This window comes from Sceloporus occidentalis, unplaced genomic scaffold (genome assembly GCF_023333645.1).
Source record: "Sceloporus occidentalis isolate IW3139 unplaced genomic scaffold, rSceOcc1.0.p SCAF_92, whole genome shotgun sequence".
NCBI classification, from domain to species: domain Eukaryota; kingdom Metazoa; phylum Chordata; class Lepidosauria; order Squamata; family Phrynosomatidae; genus Sceloporus; species Sceloporus occidentalis.
The window spans coordinates 4076661-4100466 of NW_028317072.1; the positions used below are offsets into that span (position 1 = coordinate 4076661).

The 23806-nt window shown below is 42.4% G+C and overlaps 1 long non-coding RNA gene across 1 annotated transcript in view; it reads right to left on the reverse strand.

Moving 5' to 3' along the window:
• LOC149284496 (uncharacterized) overlaps nt 1-21365 on the reverse strand; it is a 105094-nt gene extending 83729 nt beyond the window's left edge. The window contains exon 1 of the long non-coding RNA XR_016277841.1: nt 21302-21365. This is a non-coding gene — a long non-coding RNA (uncharacterized LOC149284496). The remainder of the gene's footprint in view (nt 1-21301) is intronic.
• Between the last annotated feature and the right edge of the window lie 2441 nt (nt 21366-23806).

The following is a 23806-nucleotide window of genomic DNA, read 5'->3' on the forward strand; positions in this document are numbered from 1 at the left end:
AACCTTGTCAAAGGCCTTACTGAAATCAAGATATACTATATCCACAGACATGAAGGGCGGACTGTATATCTCTTCAAGAGTGTCTTAGGAAGAGATTATTGGCATTCTGATATTTTAGATCATTCTTCCTCAAATTGGTGACTTCTACATGTGTTGGACTACAGCCTCTATCAGCCCCATTCAGCATCCCCAATGGCCATGCTGTTTTTGGATAATGGGAGTTGTGGCCTAACATATCTAGACAGCACAAAGTTGGGAAAGGTGGCCTAAAACATGCTCAGTTGGTAACTTCACCTACAGCTAGTCTGGCATTAACAGTGAGCAAGTTCCCCCAAGGAAGAGGCAACAACCACATGGTTTTAATACCGCCATTGTTTTTCATGGGTGCTACGTAAATTGATTATTCTTATATCCAATTTGCTCTGTAGACTAGCAGGAAGCAGCATTTATTTTATTTTATTTTTTAAAAATGTGTTATCTTGCCCTTCAGCAGTGCTTACAGGGTAGTTTACAAAAATAAGATAAAACACAAAATCAAGCTGAAATACAACAATTGTGACATATTAAAAGAGCTGCTATATTAAAATGCTTTCAAAAAGTCTTCACTTGGAACAATAAAGTGAATAATGTTGTTGGTGTTGAGCATACTTCGTTGAGGAAGGAGATTTACAAACACAACCAAGGGTACATTTACACTGTAGAAATAATACAGTTTGACACCACACAAGGTCTTTAGCCTTCTCTGCCAAAGGGTGCATGTGTCTCACAAAACTACAAGTCCCAGGATTCTGTACGACGGAGCCATGGTAGTTAAAGTGGTGTTAACTGCATTATTTCTACAGTGTAGATGCATCCCAAGAAAGTCCTCTACCTGGTTCTTCCTCTCCCCTGCTCAGATGGGAGTAATCCAGAAAACTGCCAAGGATGACCTCAATAAGAAGTCCCTCCCCAGAGTCCTCTGGCTGTCCTCTCCTCCCAATCACCATTTAAGGCATAAAGGAACAATGGGGAGAAGAGGTCAGGGTGGATGGACAGGACTCATTCTGAGCCACACAGAGAGCAGGAAACAGTTATTTCTTCATTTCGTTTCCTGCCCACTTTATCTGTCAGACTGGCTGAGGGGCTTGACAGGCCGGCAGGAAAGGCCAGCCTGGGGGTGCAGTCAGGGCATGGCATCCACATGACGCATGCCCCAACTTCACCCTCAGGCCAGTGTGATGCTGCACACTGCTCCACACAGTGTGCGGCATCACAGCACTCCACTGGCATGATGCAGCTCCAAAGGAGAGTGGAAAAGCCATGTGCCAGCAGCTATGGTACCCTTTCCAGGGTGCAAAAAGGAACCACTTTTTGCGCCTCCTTTTTGCACCATGGAAAGCAGAGATCAGGGCCATGGTATGTAGTTGTCGTGGCCCTGATCTGGCGCTAAAAGGAGCAGTCTGTCAAACTCCTGTGTTCCTTGTGTTAGGAATTTTATGCAAGCAGAACCTGGGATTATAAACTCAAGAGGCAGAATGGCATTAATAGGCAAGCAGAAGCACTGTCAATATCTGATGAAACAAAATGCCAGATTTTCAATTTTGTTTTTCATTCACTCTCAGCTGTGGACTTGAACTTTGGATTGGAGGCCAATGTTTCCAAGTTCAGTTGGGTTGTTTTTGGAGATGTGACGTTTGAAAAGAGTGTAATGCAATACAGGCCAAATTGCAGCAATGTTTCTCTGAATCAAAGCATAATCCTGGCACTTTATGCACTGGGGCCATCCAGGGATCTCACAGGCTGGTTACCTTTTCCCTACTAGCCTTGCCATCTTATCTAGAGCAAGGATAAAAAGCCAGGATCAGAAGAGGGCAACGTCAACAGCTCATGGCATCAAGGATGCTGTGCTGCTGCTCATTCTGAGGCCCCCTGCTGTAAGTAGGGATGAGACCATTACAAGATTGAAACATGCAGCTGCAGGGGCAGTGGGACAAGATGGTTGCTGCTCCCATACTGATGATAGTTTCTCTGGCCTGACCTAGCCTTGAAGCTTCTTTAGCCAGTGATATAGCAAAACAGCTTTCCCCAACCTGATATCCTGCAGAAATCTGGGTGGAAGTTCTCATCCTTCCCCATCCTTCCATGGAAATTCTGGTTGGGGTGATCTGGAGAGCACCATATTGGAGAAGGCTTCTATAAAGCCCATTGGCCAGTTGCTCCTCCTTGCTGCTGGTATGTACTAGTGAGAATTGTTGTGAGGAAATGGATGTAGCATTCAGAGGCCTTAATTTATGTTTCAATCCTTCCTGTAGATGCCCAAGCCCTTGATTGCAAGGGATATGATTCAAGACCTGAAAACTGTGGTAGGGAAAGATGAGTCCAAGGAGTTGAAGGAATGTATGTTCCCATATAATCCTGCCCAAAGTCTAAAAATCACTTCTTTCAACCCTGCCACATTCACATAGATGTTTGGTGGGAACACAGCAGAGGGCTTTCTCTGTGGCTCCTCTCAGTTTCTGGAACTCCCTTCCTATGGAAGCCAAACTGGCTCCCTCTTGTGTGTCCTTATGCTGTCGAGTGAAGACTTTTCTATTCCAGCAGGCACTGATTGTTATACACAATAAATTTACTGTTTTAGTGCTGTACTCTTTTTTTTTAATTGTGTTTTTAAAATAAGTGATAATGGGCCAGTACAGATTTCTCCTCCAGATCACTGCTGTGGTAACGATCCTCCCCAAAAGAGAGCTCAGAAATGGCACTCCTTCCTGCAACACCGCCAAGGTGCCATTTGCGCCTTGGGACATTGCGGTGATGTCACACGTGCACTACACTGTTTAGACACAGCGCACGCATGACATCATTGACATGCATGCCTTGTGGATGGTGGTGAGTAAAGATGGCACCGCCATCATGTGCTAGGGTTCTGGAGCGTGTGGATGCTGCGTGCTTCAGAACCCTAGAATTGGCTCTAGGCCGTCACAAACCGGCAGTCTATAGTGGGCCTTAGATGTTCTAATTCTGTAGAGAGTTTAATATTATTATTTCTATCTTAACTTTTTGTATGTTTTTAGCTATATGAGGTTTTTAGTTATACCTCTTCTTATTTTCCAAATCATCTTCAGTCTCACTCTTGTGTAAAAGGCAGGATTTTAATCAAATGACTGACTGGTTGACGCAGGTCCTGTGGTGGTGAAGTGGCACAGAGCACTTGATGCTTCCTCTGGAAGCCAACTGATGCTGAGTGGTACTTTTATCTATTTGGCACAATTGATATTGGGCAGGGGGCACAGTTAGTACTGGGCTGGATTCACTACTGGGGAAGTGAGTAGGCTTATCCTTTCTGTGGTAGTTGGGGATCCCATAATGGACAGTGAGGATGGGGGCATAGGGAACAGCTTCCCACTTACTGGCTGAAGTGCCAAACTCACTCTTAGAAGTTGGAGGCATAAGCCACCCAGCAGTTCACACTCTAATGGGACCTCCCTGCCCAACATACCATTGGTTTCCCTACTAGGCAGGTTGCATACCCTCCAACAGTGCTACTATGACAGAGACAATTCCAATTAATCTTCTGTCTTCCCACGTTTTCAGTTGCTTTTTAAAAAATGCCCCAGTTTCTCCCTCCTCCTCCTGCTTTGTCTTCAGATTACTTAAATTGCTGCAAACTGAGTTCAAAGTGCAAAAGTAGTTTGTACTCAATTAGGAGGGGAGGAAGAGGTAGAATCTTGCCCCTCTGTGTTGGCTCAGGCAAAAGCAAATTGCTGAAGCCTCTCCTAGCTTGTCTGTTTTTCCTCAGTAATAACTTTTGCCATCTTGACCACACTGAGTTTGATTAGCCATGCAGGTTCCTGTTTTATCTATGAAATGTTAGCAAGTATGAGGTTGGGATGGGCAGGCCCACCATTATATGGATCTGTGCACTGTATAGCATCACATTTCTGCTTAGGCTGTAACCAGCAAAGTTGCAGCCTTCTTTAACATCCATGCCAGTGACTTTCTCCTTCTTCCTCATCCTTCTTCCTATGATCCAGGAGTGGCTATGGGTTAAAGCAGCTATGCATCTTCTCTGTGAAAATTTCTGCTATGACATTGGCATTTTCTTCAACCTTTAAAAGCCACACCAACTTTTAAGATCTTGGTGTGGGGCATTCTCTTCACCCTGCCACCTTCAAAGGTGTACTTGCTAAAGACACAGGAGAGAGCCCTTTTAGTGGCAACACCCAAGTTGTGGAATTCCTTCCCATGGAAGGTTTGGTTGGCTCCTCTCTGCTCTCTTTCTGCTGCCAGGCAAAGGCCTTGCCATTTAGACAGGCCTTTCGCTGTCAACTTACACGGGCAGGAATATATTTTAATAGGGAGTGTTATGCTTTTGTCCTTTCTACTATGTTTTAATGTATTAGTAAACAATTTAATTTAGGATTTTTAATATAATTGTTTATTTCATGATTTTTAAACTTTTGTTCCTAATAGGTTTTGGGTGTACTTCATTTTAATTTTGTATCTCTTCTGGAGTCCCATACTGGGGAAATGATGGAATATAAAATCAGTCAACTGGAATTATTTTTGCGAGTTTCAGATTTCAAGGCAGACAGTGTCGAAATTTCAACCTGGTCCCTTCATTCCACCTGCAGTTCAGATGGCACTGAGCTTGGTACCAGAACAAGAGCCAAAGGTGTCACCTTCCTGAAAAAAAGAAATTGAAACAGGGATTCTTCTATACAACATTTGCTCTGCTGTTCTAAGGGCTTCTCCCTTTGGCAATTTATCATTAAGTGAGCAGAGAAGGACCATAAAGGGTAGGCAGGGAGAATAGAGAACCTTTGCAGATAAGATACAATTTCAAAATGAATTGCATAGGCAGAAATGTAAGAACGGCAGCAAAATGTTCAATTTCTGGGCAGGAAGGACTCAGACAGGGAACCTTGGAAGATGCATACTATCCAACTATCCCAGTTCGGCAGCGGTGGGCCCAATTAATCTTCTATCATTCCACTTGTTCATCTGTTCTTAAAAATATCCCAGTTTCTCTCTCAAGTTTCCTCTTTCCCACTTTGTCCACAGCTTACTTCAGTTGGTGCAAAATGTAGTTTGGGCAAAAGTAGTTTGCATTTAATTAGAGGGGGGTTGGGGGGTACAATCTTGTATTTCCTAGTAGACTCAGGCAAAAGCAATCAATCTGCTGCAACTTTCCCAGCTGATGTGTTCTTCCCCACATCAGTGTTCTGTAAAAACTCCTTGGGGTCCCATCTGAATCTCCCACAAAGGCTTTTTAGACTTCTGCAAGCCTTCTGTCTTATCAAACCTATGAAGATCTCTGTGTGCAGATAATGTCATTCCAGCTACATAGGACTGGTACTGGGAGAATATAGATTGTTACTAGTATATACAATGATACTCTTTGTTCCTAGGGAGTGGTTTTGTGCTTTTCCAGCTCTTCATAACATTAAAGTTTAAATGTTTGTTCTGGCTGAAGGTTAAAAGTCCACACCAGTGAATATTGCCTTGTGTGTACAAAGGATGGGAAGGAAGATCCCACCACTACTTTTCCTCTGTTATTCATTGAGACACTACACCAATTCTGTATTACGCTGTCTGCACTGATAAACAATTAATGTTTTAAAAGGAGAAGGAAAAGGAGCAGGGGCAGGAGAAGGAGGAGGAGGAGGAGGAAAAGTCAGCTTCTTTTGGCGGGGCTAGAATGACAAAGCTGTTAGTGCTGCATAATTGAACACATTTGCGTAGGCAGAGGCTGCTGGCTAGGCTAGTACTACCTTCTGATCAAGCTGTCTCCAGGAAGAGAGAGAAGACGGGAAGCCTCCATGTGCTTTTGATTAGCCGGGCCAAGCATAAACCTCTCAGGATGGAGTCCGTTCTTCTCTCAGGGTCAGCCAGGTAGCATAAGAAGAAGGTAAAACCTTGAGAGTGGGACAGAGAGACAGGTAGAAAAACAGACAGACCAATGGTCAGGAGAGGAAAAGCAAAGGTAGCTGTTTTTTGGCCAGCTGAAAAATTCCAAAAATACATTTTAATATTAGCTCTTCTTTAGGCTAACCCAGAGAGATCGTCAGATGTTCTCATTAGGCATGATGTCAAAAAAAGAATATGGATGGATGGAGGAAGACAGGAGATAACTTGATGTTAAAGTCTGGGTGCTTGGACACATGAGTATGACCTTGAGGTGGAATATGGTAGAAGAGGTATGTAGATCTTCAAAGGAAGCCTATGCTCAAAGGTGAAGGACTCACCCTCATTATGCCTCATGATAGGGCTGGCCCTGGGCAGCACACAGAAAATGGGGCCACCCAAACTTACCAGGCCAGCCTGGTTGTTGGGGTGGAGGAGGGACCCCCCAGGGCAATGTCCGGCAGCGCTGGGGGGCTTGCTCCAAGTGGCAGTGCCAGACTCCATGGGGACTGGACTCCAGCTCCCGGGTCCCCTGGGAGCGAAAGCGGCACCCCATTGGCTGGCAGCAGGGCTCTCGGAGCGGAGCGGAAGTGGCCCTCATTGGCTGGCAGTGGGGCCTGCTGCCCCGGGATTGGCCAGGAAGCCTGGGAGGGTGGCACCCCCTGGTATCCTGGCCTCTGATTGACCAAAGGGCTCTTGTTGGCCCCATTTGGTGCCCATGATCAGTGCCATTTTCAACCTGGCTCCCCCCTCCCTCCCTTGCTTTGGGGTTGGTGATGCGCTATCACAACTTTATAGGGCGTGGTAGCATAGGTCTCAGATCTGATGGGCGTGGTTTCCTGTGCTGCAGAACACTGGATCGGGAGTCCATCGGGGACGCGAGGGTGCTGAGGGAGAGCGATGTTGCCAATGCGGGGGTGACATCGATTCAGCGTTACCCGGTGACAACACTCATTAGATCGGTTACCCATCTGTCATCCTGAGGCCTGGCCATGACCAGGCAATTCGGTTTATTGACCAACACGGGTTGGTGAATGACAGATCTGGACCTTATGCTTTTCAGGCCAACCCTCCCCTTGTTTGATGTATTCAATAAAGTTGTGGCCTTTTTTCTGCCAATTGGGTGTCCTGTTTTCATTCTTCTCATCCCCTTCACCCATCCCCAGCAACTGCTCAGCAGTGAGTTGGCTGGAAAACATTTCATTGGACATGAGCAAAAGCTTTCCCTATCTCCATTAGCTTTCTAGGGCATATAGCCTATAACAGGGTGGAACAAACTTTGAACTTGCAGATGCCAATGAACTATGACTCTCATAATGTCTTACCATTGACCTGGTAATTGGGTGATGAGAATTGAAATTGAACATCTAGTGGGCCACAGTCCTGAGCTGTGAACACAGCAACTGTATGTTTGATGCTGCTCCATGAGCCTTTTCACCAGAGGGCATTCTATTTTCTTTTCTTTTCATCAGGGAAAGCAGGTGCAGGTGTCTTCAGCTTGAGCAGGAAACTAGGGCAGGGTAGGTTCTTCTAGTCCTGCTTTTCTCCGCTGTTGGCTTGATCAAAGCCACACCCCAGCTGCTTCCCCCCCCCCCCCCCAGAAAGATAAAAGTAGATATGGGGTGGAGTAGGACTGTATCTTTTACCTTAAAGAAGAAATGCACCTAGAGAGGGCTGATTTTGAACACATGGGCAGGAAGAAAAGGGTTAAATAATCCTTCAGCAACTGCAAAACACCACCAGCTTTTGATGGTCTTCTCTGCTGAATCTTAACCTACCTTCAACTAATTCCTTGATAAAACAAAGCCTGCAGGGGGAAATGAGTCATTTGGTTCATGCAAGCATTAGATGAGCTTATCTGGAACCATTTCTGGACTGTTCCATTTGAGATTGCCTCGAGGGAATCATGGTGAAAGAGGGGAGAGATTCCTGCATATACAGGCAAGGCAGCTGGGATCTCTACATATACACATCAGTATATCAGGGAGAAAGCTAAACTAGAAAACCTGCCCTTGGTGTCTTACCTTCCTACTTGCAGGACAAAGATTTGTCTTTGTTGTTGTTTCATGACAGAACTTGCAGCCATGTGGTTACCACTTGTCATTTAGTTCCAGCCCTATCCAGTTGCTAGTCCATGGTATCAATCACCAAATGGAAAGTCAACACTCATACAAAGAAGACAAGCCCTCCCTTCATCCACCATTTTGAGGGAGAGAGAGGCAGGCTAGCTCCAAGAAGCCTGCCTGGAAGAAGACAAGCCCTCCCTTCATCCACCATCTTGAGGGAGAGAGAGGCAGGCTAGCTCCAAGATGTCTTCCTGGAAGAAGACAAGCCCTCCCTTCATCCACCATCTTGAGGGAGAGAGAGGCAGGCTAGCTCCAAGAAGCCATGTCCTCCCTCCAGTCCATCTGCCTTGGTCCAGGCCTCGGAGGTAGAGAAGAACTGCTGGACCTCATCCCCTTCCCCACCACCATTCCCTTCTCCTTTTGTGTCGTGTCTTTTTAGATTGTAAGCCTGAGGGCAGGGAACCGTCGCTGTGTAAATTTACAGCGCTTTTTAAATAAAGGTTAATAATAATAATAATAATAATAATAATAATGTGGTTTTCTTTCACAGGAGTGCTTTGGTAATCACAACAGAAAAACTGTCATTAATTCAAAGAAATATCAGTGTTAGTCTGGAAAATCAGTACGCAAAGGGATCTTGTAGCATGTTTGAGGCTAAGGAGATTATCACACCAGCCCCTTTCTTGCCTCTTTCCCAGTGTGATCTTGCAATCAAAAATAAAATGGTAACATACTCACTGAAGAGCAGACACCACCTCGCTTTCATTTGTGGGACAGGGGCTGCTGCCCCATTGCACTGTCTTCCTGCTCTGTTAATGAACAGTGCCCTCCCTCCCTTCTGCATTGCTCAGCATCCTGCAGGTGTTTTAAATATTTTTTCTGTTTTTTGCACAATTATGGATCTTTGCAGCCCCAATTTAGCTTTTTAAAAAATCTTTTTGAAACTTTGAGGCTTCAAAGCTCTGGAATTGCCTGAAAAACAGATTTTTAAAAAATATTGAGGGGGAAGAAGGAAAGGGGGAGGAAGGGACAGTGACATAATGTGACTGCCAATCATGCAAGTGCCCTGGGAATGGCTGTTCATACCCATGGCACTGCACAATCAGTAGTTCATTCGTGAGTTTTCCCCATGTATAAAAAGGGACAGGGCATGGATGGGGCAGCTATGGGAGGGAAGTGTCACTGTGCCATCAGCATTGCCAATGCTGCTTCCCTCCCAATGAAATCATGGTTTAAAAACTGCATGTTATAATCTCCTAACTGAAAGAAAGAAATTGGTAGCAAGTCTACAAAAGCTCATGCTACCATTTTTTTTCCTAATTGTAATTAATGTTAACATTTGGATGGAAAAATTCAAGAGACCTTTGCATCAAAGATCTCTGAATGATAAATTATCAGTGCCTGTTCATGGCTTATTCCTGTAAAATCCATCTAGTTTATAATTGTAGCAAACTTTTCCACTTGGATTTCTTCATCAGACCCACTGATTATTAGAGGGGGGGGGGGGGAACGTTGCATCAAAACATTGGAAGATGCATGCAGTAGTGGTATATATTAACTCACAAATGTATAGGCAGGTACCTTGTAAATTTTTAAAACTGGAATTACTTCTTCGGGTAACAGTTTATGTGGTTTGCCATGCCCACCATTTCACCTTTTTTACATTTCATGAAGGGCATGCTCTTGATATTGTCTTTTAACAGACTGCAAAGCAGCTTTCTCTTTCATCCATTTAAATTCTAACACAGTTTTCACTCCATGAACAGGTAGTGATCCTCAAAAGGTAAGAGATCTTTACCATTTTCTGCCACCCAATCTGCTTTTTTAATTGCGGATGCCAGGACTTGAGTCTGAGACTTTTCTACATGCAAACGCAGTGCTCTGTCATTGAGCTATTATGTGTCTGAAGTTCTGACTGTAGGTTAAAATATTGCTTCTCAGCCTTTGGGCTAAGATCAAGTGTAGTAAAATACTTGGCCCAAATACTTTTGGAATTATCTGAGCATTTCTGTACCATGAAGTAGGTCAAGGGACAGGAATAAGTGATACATGTGCTTTTGGTTTCTTGAGCAGCAGATGCACTACACAGGTGAATTATTAAATTGGATGGCACACTAGATATGATGTGTCTTCACACAACACATCTTCAATAAACTCACTTATTGCTTAACTTCCTTCCTCTCTCACACTGAGAAAACAAGGGATGGAGTGCTTTCTGACTGAGCAGTATGAAGGAACAGTCTGTCTTTCTCTTTCCATTCTGTCTTTTTTAACTGAGTGTGCCTACAACTTTGTCAGTTCTTAATGCAGAGTCAAATGTATTTGGATGCTTACCAGAAGTTGGAAATGTTACTTTCTTGAACTATACCTATACCCCAAACCTCCCACCCAGAATGCCTGCTGGCCATACTGCAGTTTTGGAAAATGTTGCTCCAAAATTAACATTTCCCAGCTCTCTCTCTCTGTGTGTGTGTTTAAGCTGGCTGTGTATGGAAAATTAGCATATAAGGCTTTTAAAAAGTATCAGTAAAATATTTCTCATGTTTTGTATCATTTTTAAAAAAGATTCTTGATACCCACCCAGTCAGCATGATGACCCCAGCACAGTGTGTTTCAGAGCCAGAAATTCATGTTACATGCATGGGCATTAGTGAACCAATTTTGACAGAAAACTTTGTGCATGCAAACCCTATTTTTAATAAACCGAGCTTCCTATTTATGCTAGACCTAGATTAAAAAATGAGACTAGCACCATTCTTCCTAACTTGCTAGATTTCTATGGCAAGATATCATTGTTGTCATTACAGTATTTGATGCAAAGGGTCACTCAGTTATGTGATCCCTTCTCACCTGCATTAGGAACTAGGACAGTTCCAAGCAGAAAGCTGTACTGTCTTTTTTTACAAGCTTGTAGCTTGGCATCTGAATTGCTGGCTGTGTCTCTAGAAGGCTGCTGGTCAGGGCTGAAGTGAAATCCAATCCCAGGACATCCTACTCTTCTGACATCACGTAATTCAACCTGACGTTCCCGTGCTGCTCTGCTTGCATTTCTCACCTTTCTCCTATACAGTTTTTCCTAGTGAGAGTAGATGTGTTAAGAATGTGTCTGCTTCAACACGTACAGCACATTCAAGATTTTCTCATCATGTGCAGCCTCCTCACAGAATGAGATGCATGCATAAAATCAAATGTAGGCTTTCATATTTGGGAAGGCAAGATAAGAGGAAAAGCAGATATGTGTTTTAGCATGGCATCCTTCTTGATTAAACTATGAGAATCTCAAAACCCACCATCAGGATCCTGCAGAGGAATTTATATCCCAGCCTATAGATAGTCATAAATTTGCTTCATTGAAATCAGTTGGATTCTCATATCCATGTCTTTGTAACACTGAAGGTATCTCAGGGAGTTACAGAATCCGACAGTGAATTATTTATTTATTTGAGGCTTCCACTTAGCTCATGCTTCTACCCAAAGGATTCTCAAAGTGTCTATGACTTTGGGGTTGGAATTTATAACAACCAAGTTTAAATCAGATAGCACTGGAGCTAGTTATAGGCATACTTACAGCACATGCCTTGAAATCAGTGGGACAAGCTTATCATGACTGCCTGATGTTCATTGAATTCAGTGGGTCTCCTCTAAACATGACTAAATCTGGCTCCAATTCACAGATGCAAATATTTGGAGCTTATATATCTTCAGTTTTTGTTGTGCTACTTTTATAGGTATGTGTGGATAAAGGTTACATGAGATAATACAAAAACAGAACAGGAACAACTCCTGCCTGAGGGACATTAGATTCATATCAGAACCATGCTGTGTTTGAGAAGTCTCACTAGATTCTCTAGCATGTTTACTCAGTAGCAAGTTCTACTAAGTTTAGCAGAACATACAAACAAATAAACATATGACCCTAGAAATGTTGTAGCAATACCAGCACAAGTACAGCTGCATGGAAATATTTCCTATGCTAAAGAAGAAGACTATGGGAAAGACAAATGGTGTATCTGTACCACCCTTTTCTATCTCAGTCTTAGTGCTGCTTTAAAAGGGTATAAAGATAGTTCAAGTTTGGGCCTGGAAAGGAGTCGGGTATATAGCCTTCCCAGGTTCACCCAACTCCTTTCCAGGCAAGCATTCTCTGAAGATACCAGCCACAGATGCTGGTGAAACGTCAGGAATAGACTCTTCTAGAACATGGCCACATAGCCTGAACCCCCCCCCCAAAAAAAAAAACTATCTCCTGTAGTTTTGCCTCTCTCAGTTCTCCCCTGAATTTCCCTTTGCTTTTGTTGAGCATTGATTGTGTGTGTGTCTTTTGCTGTGGTTTCCCCCCCCCCCCCCCTTTTAATAAATATTTGGATATTAATTGGAACAGTCGGTCTCCACGTCGTATCTTAAAGGATTGTTATACACTCTGGTATACACTAAGGGACAAAATCTTGAGAGGGTGTTGCTAACCCTCCCTCTCAGCAATTTCAATTAAATTAAGAAATTCCCCTAATTAGAGACTGCCTAACAACATGCACACAAACACTTGGAAATCTCAGTAGCTGCATGCAGAATATTGTGTATGTAGGCTTGCCATTTGTCCTGAAAAGCTGGGGACTGAAAGGTCTGAAAAATGTCCTAGCTGGCTAGGCTGATTGAAGCAGCAACTCCCGGATTGCTCAAGGAGGAGTGAAACCTCGCAAGGACTCAAAAAGTTCTGGCTTGTACCACATAGAAGTGCCAGGCCCAGAGTCCAAAAGGTGGGAAGGGAAAGGAAAGGAGGTGAGCAGAGACTGACCAGAGAAGGGCTTCTGTCTTGGTAAGTCTGTGGCGACTCAGCTGCAAGAGTAGAAGGGAGTCACCCTGGTGGCTACTTGGAACTTCTCTCCACTCACCCCACATGGGAGTGAAAAGAGAAGAAAAAATACCTTTGCTAAATTCCCCTCCAAGAAGGTAGAATTCAGATGCTTAGGTTTAATTTGCATTGCAGAAATAATGCAGTTTGCCATGGCTCAAGGTTGTTGGAACTCTGGAATTTGTAATTTATTGAGTTATATAGTCTCTGTCAGAGAGCTCCTGTGCCACAACAGATTACAAATCCCAGAATATAGATTGATGACAGTATATAAACAAACAACAACAATGACTGAAATATGCAATGAAATAGGTGTTAAATGTCAACAATGGGGTGTGGGGGAGTTTGGGGTGTATGTGTCAATAAGGTGCCTATTCCAGTCCCATATGCTTTCATCCCAGTTTTGTGGAAGGAAATTATGGCAACCCTCCTGTACGAACCCCTCTTAAGCCCAGACTCATCAAGACCAACATTGCAAGGGAAGTGGGAAGGGAGCTATTGTGGCTGCTTCTATGACGGTGGCGACTCTCTCTTCCTCCCCTATTCCCCTCCTACTACCTCTGTCCACCCTGGAGACCCATGCACAACCCACCTTCCTTCCTCCTGATCCCCCATACCATACCATACCATACCATACCATACCATACCATACCATACCATACCATACCATACCATACCTTTCCTCCTCCCACCAAGTGAATGAGCGAGCAAAGAATGCATGCACAGTTGTACTGGGCCACCGCATCAGTTTGATTTCCTCCCAGTGACCAAAATTTTGACCACTGACTAAGCCAAACTGAACGCAGCTGAAGACAGACACTGGTGTTGTCAAAGTCCCTATTTAAAATAGCATAATTTTAGCAGCTCTTGTGCCACTAACATATGTAGAGGGACGAATGTATTTAATTAAGTTTAATAAAATAATAAATATTTAATAAAATGTAACACACACAGACCAGTGGGCAGAGAATCTCAATCCTTCGGATATTCAAATATGTGCATATCTGCCTACCGTACATACACACTGCATGTTCAAATAAAATGGTGACACCATGCTTGCCAGATGGGGATGCCAGTGTAACCACCTACCAACATGTCCTGCCCTCCAACCCCCAATTTCACCTTGATCCCAATTTGGGGTGTGGGACACATTTTTTTAAAAAAATGTTTTTTTCCAAGAAAAAGGGGAGTAAGAGGTTGGTGTTTAAAAAAATAAAAATTTGCCTCAAAGGCCCTAGATTTCTAAAGGAACTGGTTTCAGTCTGAAACCAGAAGAATATCATATGTTCAAATGGGGCTAGGATTGAGGTAAAATTGAATTATTTTGCACATGTAGATTCAGCCTAAATGAGCACTGGGATTATAGCCCTGAGGCTACTAGATAACTGTTGGGAGCTGTATGTTAGTTAGTCAGAGATTAGTGGAGGGCTTAGTTCAAATGGGCCTACTATGATTTATTTTCCTTCTCAGGACAGTCCTATGCTTTGAGATATATGAGTGCAAGGCATGGACATACAATAACATGCACATGTGTAGACATCTGAGAGCACTTCTCCAGAGAAGAATGAGGACCAAACCTTATGATGTAGATGTTCCAGTATAGTGTAGGTTGTCAGTAGTTTGAGGACCTTACATCTATAGTGCAGGCACTGAAGATATTACAAGATAGGTTTCCTTACATCAAATGTGTACTTTTAAGAAGCATCAGCCTTTTATTCAAAAGCATTTACTGCTTGAAAGAATCAATAGCGATATGGTTGCTCTTACAGATGGTTCCATAATAACCCTATGACCATCTCTGTTCTATTAATGGTTATCTGTGCAAGTCATTTCCTCACAAAACAGCAAGTTCTCTTCTAAGGTTATGCTTTATGATGACAAGTAATGTGCTTAAAAACAATTTCAGTGAAACAAGCGATATCTTTGCAGCATGAAAGCATGAGGGGTTCTTGTTTTGTTCTTACCTCATGTCTATTATGGGCTGCATGGAAGGTTTTAAGTGAATTTCAGCAATTTTTCTTCTATTTTGAATTGTATCATAAGAAAAACATTGCTGGATCAAAATAAAGATCCATCTGATCAGAAGTTTGTTTGTTTTTAAATCCAAGCATATATAAAATATACTTCTCGAAGTCCAAAAACATAGGCTTCCCATTTGTTAGTCCTAGGTTCTGGTAACCAGAGGTATACTGCTGCTCTACATTGAAGGTCCATTTAACTGTTATGGCTAATAACTGTTGATAGACCTATCTGCCACAAATTTGACTAATCTAAGCTTTACTGGTACCTGGGCTCAGCCTGGCATCTGATACAGAGCTTGGAAAAAATTACTTTTTAAACCATAGCTTCCAGAATCCCCCTGCCAGAACAGTCATGATCTGAATGATTGTTGTTATTGTTGTGTGCCCTCAAGTCATTTCCAACTTACGGCAACTCGAAGGTGAACCTATCCTGGGGTTGTCTTGGCAAGATTTGTTCAGAAGAGGTTTGCCATAGTTTTCCCTTGAGTCTGAGAGCATGTGACTTGCCCAAGGTCACCCAGTGAGTTTCATGGACAAGCGGGGAATCAAACCCTGGTCTCCAGAGTCTCAGCCCAACACTCAAACCACTATGCCACACTAGCTGTGGATACTGGAAGTTATAGTCCAAAAAAGTACATTTTCCAAATTCTGGGAATACTTACCTTAGGAAGATACTACTAATCCCCTGCCCCCCCTGTTATCACGATTAGTGCTGTGTATGAGTTCCGAGAATTCTGGACACCCATGTTAACAATCTTGATAATTTCCCCCCACATGCATACTATCTTTCTTCTTATAAGCATCACCTCTGGAGGGAGAGATTTGAATGCACTTGACTACTGGCATCTAACAAATGTATCTTTTGCTGTGAAGACTCTGCATTTGAATATTACTGTGTTGTACATGTTCAAAACATGGTAAAAATTGCAGCAGAAAAGATTTTCATGGGATTCTCAAAAAAAAAAAATACCCCCTTCCACAGAGGACATCATCTCCTTACCAGAGACTGTTATGTGAGAGACACAGCTCCACCTTGCTTATGTGGCTACACCAATACCACTTGTTGAACATGAACCAAGCAAACCAGCTTTCTGATGCCAGCTGCTTAGAAACGCAGTAGTGATGCCTGGCTGTAACTTTCTTTTGGAACATTCCGCATTGCCACAACACTCAATCTTTTCTTTTCTTTTTCCTGATTTGCATTCTTTACATCTGGACTTGCTGAACCTGTTGTGAATGCTACAGATGCTAACTAAATTGCTTTTTGCACCTTCAGGCAATGAAACATCTGCAAGGTGCTTCTCACTTTTCCTGGGAATTTTTGTTCCTAGCAGACACATTACTCATGGCTTTCTCCTTTTATAGAACAGCTAGATGTACAGAGAAAAAGCTGTCAGGCTTTGGACAGCCAAAGGAGCAGTAAGTCACTTGATTTTCAGCTGGAGCCATGGGACAAAATAACCTCATAAAAGGCAAGCCCTGCAAATTAGGAACTAGAGAATCTGTGAACAAGTTGTGGTGATTTCCAAGATTTCAAAAAAGGAGGAAGATGGTGTGTCAAAACTGGCAAATACCAGTATTTCTAAACCAGAGGCAACCCCATTTTTTTTTTGCAACAAATCACTTCATGTTGTCAATGAATATTTTAAGATGCTAGCAGCAAGTTGGGTAGCAAGAGTATGAGTGGGGTTGGATTAGGCTTCCATCCAGCAAAGCTATAGTGCAGAGCTTGGATGCTAATTCTCAAAATCCCTTGACTAACATGGCTGCAGAAACACACTTCCCATTTAGTGAAGACATTTCTTCATTTTCTATTGAAAGAAGAAATTTTTTTAGAAGCAATAGCATTCCCAGACAGATAATCCCTAGTGCTGCCAATCAAAGGATACTGTACAGCTTTCTATTTCCATCCTTAATTAATTTTTTAAATGGAAGCATGGGGGAAAGGGGCAGAAAAAGAGGTAGCAAAATATGGGAAGCCAATGAATAAACTCCAGGTAAAATTTCATGATTAAACAGAATTTGTCCTGGTAGCTGGAGGATTTGAGAAGTTCTGGGCTAAAAACTAACTTTATCAAACTCTGTGACAAAGCAGTGTGATTACACAACGAAAAATATATTGGGAAACACCCTCTTTCTTCTCCCTCTCTACTACAGGAGAGAGTGACCCAAATATTGTTGCTATACCTAATGAGAGTAGAACCACTGAGTCAATGAGATTTACATAAGTGCAAATATACCACTGAAGTCAGCCAGCTAGTGTGGTGTAGTAGTTTCAGTGTTGGATTACAATTCTGGGAGACCAGGGTTTAAATTCCCAGTCAGCCAAGAAAATCCATTGACTGACCTTGGACAAGTCACACTCTTTCGGCTTTACAGGAAAGGAATGGGAAACCCCCCTGAAGAAATCTTTGTCAGGAAAATCCTAGGATAGGTTCACTACAAGTCAGAGTCAACTTGAAGGCCCATAACAACAGCAGCAACAGCAGCAACAAATTGATTCAATGTGTCTATGTTAGTTGGGATTAACCAATTGGATTTTGGCCAGTTGTTGTACTCCTGGTTTGAAAACACTACAGACCATATTGTTATTTGCTCCTCTCCAACAAAGTTGGCTCCTTGCCACCTTCTCTGCTTGTTCTGGTTTCATTTATATCAATGCAATGATATCCTGTCTTCCCTATAAGGAACTCAAGGCAGTCTGCTGGGATGGATGAAACGACCAGGCTTAATTTTGTTCTCATTCTCTTTTATCCATTGTCAGATCTATTGTGCCTGGATTTCATATTATACAGTATTATATATCTATATTTAAAAAAGATAAAGGTTTCCCCTTTGACAAGGTTGGCTAGTCGTGTCCAACTGTAGGGGGCAGTGCTCCCCATTACTAAGTCAAAGAGCCAGCATTGTCAGAGATGACTGTGATCATGTGGCCAGCATGACTGCACAGAACACTGTTACCTTCCCACTGAAGTGGTACCTATTTATCTATTTGCACTTTTACATGCTTTTGAACTGCTAGGTTGGCAGAAGCTGGGACTAGTGACGGGAATTCACTCTGTCATGCAGCACTTGGCTCTCGAACTGCTGACCTTGTGATTGTCAGAAACTGTACAAAAACTGGAACCTATTCATGCATATTTCCCCAAAATATATGCTCTTTTCTTATATTTACACTTTTTCAAGTGCATGCACCTTTGTGTGCATTTCCCCCAGAAATGTTTTCAAATGGAAGAAGCAGTCTTAAGCAATTTCCCACAATATACATACTTTTCAAAAGTGGATATTCTGGGGTGTGGGCAGATTTTGCAAGAGAACATATTTTTGTATGGTTTCTTTTACATGGGCAATCTGCATAGCAAGCTTGGTAACAGTGTGGTTTTTGGCATCTAAATGTGTTCTGATTTATGTTCAGGACTGGGAAGTAAAAGTGCCATAAGTTCATACTGAAATGTGAACTGAATGAATTTCTCATTTGTCCCTAATTCGTTCTGCTGCTTCCATTTTATCCCCAAAATATGCTGAGAGCTGAGTAAGGCTGAAAATTTGTTACTCATCAACAGTCACTTAGTAAGTGCAAAGTTGAACCCAAGTCTTCCTAATCATGGCTGAACATTCACAAAGGTCTGAATATCATATTACTTGACGCTGGGTCCTGGTTAGCACCAGTTTAATGCTGCCAGATTACCCCCATTACATATGCATGCATGCACCTACATAAAGTTGCCTAAAAAGGTCCATAGCCAGATATAATTCCTTAAAGGAAAAAAATGCTTTTTTCTTAGACAACATTTTTCTTATATTCACAATGTGAGTATGGCTTCTATTCCACATACTAACTAAATAATAAACCAAACCCTCTGAATAAGGCTCATAATGTCTCATGAAGACTATGATTCTGTTTACACTGTAAGCAAACTAAGCCCTTGTTTGAACTGTGTAAAAGGAGAATTTTAACAATGCACATGGAGACTATGCTTTGTTCTTTCTGTTATCAATTTTTGGTCTGGTAGCTCTAGCAAATTATGTAAAATCTATTGTCAATTATACATGCTGTATCATTTTACTTGATACTTGGCATTTAAGGAGAAAAATACTAGGTCATTTCATATTTATTTTTAATGACTGAAATAGTAGTAGGCCCTTCAATGGCAGTCACCTTGACGGAGATCCCAGGGAATGTCACAAACACCAGAAACCACTGAGTTCCAAGCCCTTGTTAGAAAATATTATGTTTTGGGGATCACAAGTGCAAGAATCCTCCAGTCAGAATGCCATGCCATGATGACTTGCAGTCCAAAATTAATTTTTACACAATCTGCTCTTCTTGATGTTGCCTGGGATATTTGCCTTGGTTTGCTGGCCCAAATGTATCACTAAATTAAGTGGTTAGGTTTTTCTGATGGGTTTCTTGTGCTCAGTCCACAGAACTTACAAGAAAATTACAGTATCTATAGAAGACACTGTTCATCAATAACCAATATTTGCCATTCTAGTGCTTTCTATCCAAGCATGTAGACATCTGTAAGATGTTGCACAGGTACCTATGAGAGGGACTGGGAGATCAAGAGCAAAGAAAGGAATGCAGAAGTGGTGATAGATAAAGTTGCACTGAGAAATAGAAATAAGTGAAAGATGTAGAACCAGCAGGTGTCTTTTCCCCAGCATGAACCTGTTGATCTGTTTGCCTGAGGGAACACCTATTCAGCAGTCTCCTAGACATGCTTACTCAGGGTGCTGCTACATTGCAGAATTAATGTAGTTTGACCCCACTTTAACTGGCATGGCTCCATCCTATGGAATCCTGGGATTTGTAGTTTGTTGTGGTACCAGAGCTGTCTGACAAAAACGGTTAAATATCTCACAAAACTACAAATCACAGAATTACGTAACATCCAATCATAGGCATTACTGTGTTGGCAAGATGTGTTCATTCTGCAGTTGGTAGCAACCTGAGACACTGCATGTCCTGTTATGTCCCAGGAAACTAAACTTTGTAGGAAAGAAATCAGATTCCTTCATCGGGTTGACTACTAATGCCACAGGAAGCCTTCTGTTCTTTTCCACTTTTGTCTGATCATTTGGAGATAAATGTAGGAAATATTACCATTGTCAAAAAAGTTTGAAATGTTGCATGTTGTACATAAAGATGGGCTCTGAATATGAAAATACTGAAAGATCTCTGTGACAGACCATGAGAAAAAGAGACTGTTAGATAAAGTTGGGAGCCTGGCAGAATTAATTCCTGATTGGTTTGATATATTACAGAGTCAAAGCAGGAGTCCATCTAATTTAATATTGCTAATCTTGAATGGTGACAGGCTTGACATCCTAGATTATTTGGATTTCCCAAACAGACACATTTCCTTGTTACTGACATGTTAAGTCAATGACTTAAGGATCAGTCCCAGAGACTCCAAGTGGAGTATTGGCTCCACTTCATGGATCTTTGAGCAGTAAGTAAGTCCCTCCCTGTGAGGGACACAAGACACCCATGAAAGTAGAAAGTAGAAAAACCACAAATTAAAAAAACAAACACCATTGTTTAACCTGAGAGAACACCTCTCTAGGAATCTCTAGGTCCTCCAGCACAACTCTGTGGTCAACATCTGTTGGAAGTTGACCACCAAAGTGTTCTGGAGGATCTACAGGTGCCTAGAAAAATGTTCTCTCTAGGTGTCGAACATGACTTCTGCGGACATCAACCACAGAGTCACTTTGGAGTACCTAGAGCAGGGGTAGGCAACCTTTTTGAGCCGGGGGCCGGGTTGCTGACCCTCAGACAAATGGGGGGCCAAAGCCAAAAAATTTGTCTCCAAACCGGGACAAATGTAGGACAGATGTAGGACATTTTTCCAAATGTAGGATATATTTTTAAAATGGAGGAAATGCGAAAAAAGTTGCTGCTTTTTATAAAATGTTAATATAAATGCATGTTTCTTAGGCATGATCAAAATGGAGGACATTTGGGCATTATTCCTAGACAGATGGCAAAAATGTACTTCCTTTTCTGGCCAACCCCCCTCCCCCATTCCAAAACACACATGACAGCACATTTGAGCATTTCACGTGGCTTTATTTACCATGGGTTCTTGCAAATTTCATAGAATCATAAAATCATAGAGTCGGAAGAGACGCAAGGGCCATCCAGTCCAACCCCCTGCCATGCAGGAACTCTCAATCAAAGCATCCCTGACAGAGAGGCTTATTGCATAACCAAACCCTTTGGGTTTAATACTTAACATGGGTTCACATGGCCATGCATATTGAACATGTCAAGGTGGTTTAACACAAAGTGGATTTGCCCTCGGTTAATAAAAATACAGAAAAGGGAAAATAAATGCACACAGATGGGGCCAAGAACCCACTCAATAACAACAACAATACACAAGGCAGGAAAATAAAAAGGCACACACAGATGGGGCCAAGAACCCACTCAACAATACAGGGGAGGGAAATACATGATGGAAATGGCTACCTACCTCCTTCTCCTCCTTCTTTTCCTTTTCATCTTCGGCGCCAAACAGCACCCGGAAATGGCCCTTTTCCCTCCTGCTCGCCCAAAAGGAGAGGCTTGAGGTCAGTGTTCCTCCTCTTTCTCCTCCTCCTCCTCCTCCTGGGAAGCCTCATCTTCCCATTGAGGCTGGCCAATGGTCAACTGGGGCTGGAAACAGCCCCGCCCCCGGCCTTTTCCTATTGGCCAGCCAGCCTCAAGGGAAGGAGCTGCTCTTTGTGAGCCCCGTGCGTGCGTGCACACACAAGCTGGGCGCGCGCCAGCTGCCTCCAGCCCCAGGCAAGGAACTCCCGGGGGCTGTGCAGCCACACAGAGGTGGAAGAAGAAGCAGAGGAGGTGGGTGGGTGGATGGATGGGTGGCCGGCTGGCCACATAAGCAGCCAAAGGCGCCGCCACAGTTATGATGGCGGCGGCGGCGGCAGGACTGGCCTGGGGCTGGTCTGAAGGCCTCAGCGGGCCTGATGAGGCCCGCGGGCCGTAGGTTGCCGACCCCTGACCTAGAGATTACTAGAGAGAGCATATTAATCAAATCTGTGAATAATCAAGTCCACAAAAGTCAAAGCTGCAGATGTGAAGTGCTAATTGCTCTAGCTATTGAGAAACTGAAACTTAAAATACAAAAAATACAGTGCTGTGTAAATTAACAGCGCTATATAAATAAAGCTTAATAATAATAATAATAATAATAATAATAATAATAAAGTTGAATTTTAAAAAATACTCAGAAGCAGTCTTTCTTTCTTTCTTATCATTTTCTGGTGTTTGTGTGAAAGGCAATCAGTTTCTAGCAATGAGCCAACCATGCTTGTGCCTCTGAGTCAGTTCTTACCAAGAAGTTCCAGATTGGAGGGATGAGCTGAGTGATAGAGAAATCAGGAAGCCCTTTATTAAAATCCTGCTTCTCTAGACCACCAGATCATGAGTCGGATTTCCTTGGGTATTACACACACATACACACACATTTTGACTGCACAAAGTGTTCTCCAATAGTTAGGTTTTGTGTTGCACAGAATCATTCTATGTTGAACAATCTACAGGTTAGATTCTAAGGAGTTTATCACACGGGAGGAATTTCTCTTAATTTCGAATGAAAAGAAAGTGGGGCCAGAACACATTCACGTGAATTCACTAGTTCAGCGAATTTACGTGAATTCAAATTGTGTTCGAACTGACTTCCCACTGCCTGAAAATAGCTTGCTATTCCCCGAAATTGTGTGTGATCACCTCTCATGCAATAACATGAAACCCCATGATTACATTCGGACTGACTTCCCATTGCCCGAAATTGTGTGTGGTAGTCTATCATGCAATAACATTAAACTCCATGATTGCGTTCAGATTGCCATTGGATTATACTTCCAATTTCCCTTGTCTGATAACATCCTAACAGAGGAAAATTTAAGCTAGCTTGCTTACTTTGGTTTGACAGGGTCCTTTTAATTTTTTAAAAAGCCTTCTGCATAATTCACATTTGTGGTGCCTGTTTTGCTCCTTGTGACATCTAACCATCAAGGACTGAATATCTCCATGATTGATTAACTCACAGTTTCATTATTTCCTCTGATGAATCACTACCTGTTTGTCTGCTTAACTGATCAGCATTGCTCTGAATCTCAGAATTACAAGAGGCTGTGTCAAAGAAACAGATGGGTGAGGAGGGAGAAGGAGTTCTTTCCTAAGAGAGGTTGTGATGGTGCTAGTGGATCTTCTCTTTCGAACACAGTAGATACTTAATGGACTATGTAAGAACATTTTCTTTTCTACTGTTTGACTAAGGGAAATGTTTGCCTATGAAAACCAAGAAAGAATTTGTAATACATGGATTGTTTCAGATTGGCAATCTAGTTTTTTTTTTTTTTTTTTAAACATGAATACATGGATCTGAAAATTATTCATTGTAAAAGAATAAAACACAAATGCTCAGTCAGATGCCAGGATGCATCGCCCAAAGTGAGAATTGCAAACAATGAAACTTAGTCTGCCAGGAGGATCAGAAGAAAGTAACTGCTCAAACTGAGGTGTAGAGAGACAAGGTGAATAATATTGGAGTGAGAGAGTATGGAAGAACAAAAATGTATGAATAAATCCATCAAGAGGAAGGGATGGAAAATACCTGTATTGGTTCAACAGCTATACAGTGATAACATTCCCAGGAAGGTCTAAAAAACAAAGCCAGTACATTTTTCACACAGTACTGCAGGACACACATACACACACTCTTATTGTTCTTTAAAGACGGAAGTAGATACATTTTGTCTCTTCTTCAAACATTTGCCATACAGCTTTGGGCATTTATTGCACTATTTCTTGGAAGCATTTGAATATCCTTCTCATAAAAAGGCTCTCTTAAGCGTACAGTCAATGAACTTGACATGCTGCTTGAGGACATTAGGGTTGCATAGAGAAGCAAAGATGGTATGTGCCTTGAGGAGGCTGCCTTACAGGATGCATGGAGATGCAGCTTGGGGGCATT